Below are 2623 nucleotides of genomic sequence, written 5' to 3' on the forward strand. Positions count from 1 at the left end.
TTTGTAACAACCAACACATTATTGCGCTTTACAAATGTTGCTAGAATTTTATAGATATCTTTCCAAGGATAAACTTGCGATTTTTTGCTCTTTCATTAAAAGAAAAATAAATACTCCGTCCCTTTTTTCCACCCCATCATTCAGTTTTTCTCTTGTAGGCACACACACACACACACACACACACACACACACACACACACACACACACACACACACACATATACACACATTATTAATGAATGACGTAAGTTCGATTCTCATGAGGGAGGGACGTTTTGTCGAATATCACCGAATGTTTTTCTACTGGCATATCAAATAGAACCAAATTGTTCCTTTCGAGCAGGGTCAAGGCAGCGATGATATTCTAGACATGTGCTTTTATAGAAGGCCTCCGAGACCGCCGAGATTAAAACCTCAAGAAACTCTGAAAGATGTCCGAAGATCGTAAACTTACCAAAGAAAAATTCTTTATGAATTTTCTTTTAAAGAGGAGATATATTATGGTATTAAAAGAACATCAGGGGAGGTAATCACCTTACGACCTCCACTGCCGAGAACGTAAAAGTGTCTACGCTTAGCTCTGTTTATTGTTAACACGAATTGTTCAGTTCATGAACCTGGACTCGTCACGAAATTTATTGTGCCAATAGGCTATAGCGGTAGCAGATTTTAAAAAAAAAAGCTCGCAAAAAAAAGTTCACGGATATCGTATTATAATAATATTCTCGCCACCCGCCGAACTAACCTTTTCATCAGTCATAATCTGATTCCGAGTCAGTTTCAGTTTGAATACTATCGTGGTTTCGAATTTGCATTTCGTGAAGGTCTGAGATTTTGTATTTGAGGAATGTACAAAAGTACATTATGGTATAGAAAAAAAAAACATCAGGGGAAGTAATCGCCTTACGACCTCCAGTGCCAGCGAACTTAAAAGTGTGTTCGCTTAGCTCGGATCAGATTCAACTTGAAAGATGTACCAGCAGTAAGTCCGAACAGTGTTACGGTGCTACCTTTTCAAGATGCCTGGTTCTTAGTTGGCGACATCGTTGAACATAATACATTTTCGTTCTATGACAAAATGATCGTTCACCGTCAGAGTATCTAGCAGAACAAAAAAAATGTATCTCAGATATACTGTACTTTTTGTTTTGTTTTGTTTGGGTTTTTGAAACCCATACACTGATAGGTTAGTTACTACAATATGTGTGTGGCATCGTGGTTAAGTCAGGCGCTCGTTAAAATAATGAAATCGAAAAAACCGACATTTTCCCGCTCGTTTGAGCATTCTTTTAAGCTCAACATCTTTTTGTATCCATTGAAAAATACATTTCTGTGTGGATTTACTTAAATATGTTGATCAAATAAAAATCAATTGCAATTTACAAGGACACTCAAGCTTGGGAAGTCACCAAACTTTGGCGCCTTTTTCTCTCTCACTTTACATCCAACTCCAGGTGACCCCACCCCTATCTTAGCTTCTGTTTAAGATAAATGGGTACTTTTTTCATCAAAAACCAAGAAAATGGAGCAGGCTTTAAGATTCTACCGTTTGAAAAAGAAATAAAATAAAATAAAAAAAACAAAAACAACGGAAAAACGCCTGATTCTTCTTTTGTCTGTATTAAACAAGGTTATTTTTATTTCGCCATTGGACGCACTATGCTCTCGATGAGTCAAAAAGATTCATGATCAGATCTCTAGACGGAACAATACAGTGATTTTTCCTAATCTTATCTTAGCACAAGCGAGCTTTGTGCGAAAGTTCATTGGCTTCAGTGACCTGTCTTTTGGGGGTATTATTATATTTTTATTTTTATTTGAAGAACCTTTGAGTGTGTTCACATGTGTGCGTAAGTCTCTCTCTGCCTCTCTGTCTCTCTGTCCCTGTCTCTGTCTGTCTCTCTCTCTCTCTCTCTCTCTCTCTCTCACACACACACACACACATACACACACACATACACACACACATACACACACACACATACACACACATACAGACACAGAGAGAGGGAGAGTGATTGGAAGAGAGAGAAAGAGAGAGAGAGAGAGAGAGAGAGAGAGAGAGAGAGAGAAAGAGAGAGAGATAGAGAGAGAGAGAACAAGAAAGCAACCAACAATAATCAAAAGACCAAACAAACTAACCTGTACGTGCAGTAAGGGAAAGGGCCAGGTAGAGACGAGGTAGGCTATGGCCTTCAGTTGTCTCTGCAGTACAGCCTCCGTGAGGAGACAAGGGTAGAGGTCAGAGGGCAAAGAGTTCAACTTGAGGTGCTGCAGCCGCTGTGGCTGAGACACCATCTCACACAGGGAAAGTTCGCGCAGTTTTCTGAAGACAAAATAATATAAATAATTATGAGATGATGATACAGGTGGAATTATCTGAGACGGCCATACGTTTTCTAAGTTGAGCGCTGCTTAAAAAAATAAATAAATAACCGTGTTCGGTTTAAGGCGACTCCACAGTAGGTCTAGGCCTATTTCACTCTCCTCAAAAGCGGGAGAGAAGAGCGGCTTTCTATTCTGATCAGGGCTGCTCGCAGGGGCGAAGGCTGACTTGTTTGACAGGGTAATCAAAGTGAAACGGGACCAGATATAGATATATATGGCCTGTAGATATCACAGA

The sequence above is a fragment of the Aplysia californica genome, unplaced genomic scaffold, assembly GCF_000002075.1.
Source record: "Aplysia californica isolate F4 #8 unplaced genomic scaffold, AplCal3.0 scaffold00120, whole genome shotgun sequence".
NCBI lineage: Eukaryota > Metazoa > Mollusca > Gastropoda > Aplysiida > Aplysiidae > Aplysia > Aplysia californica.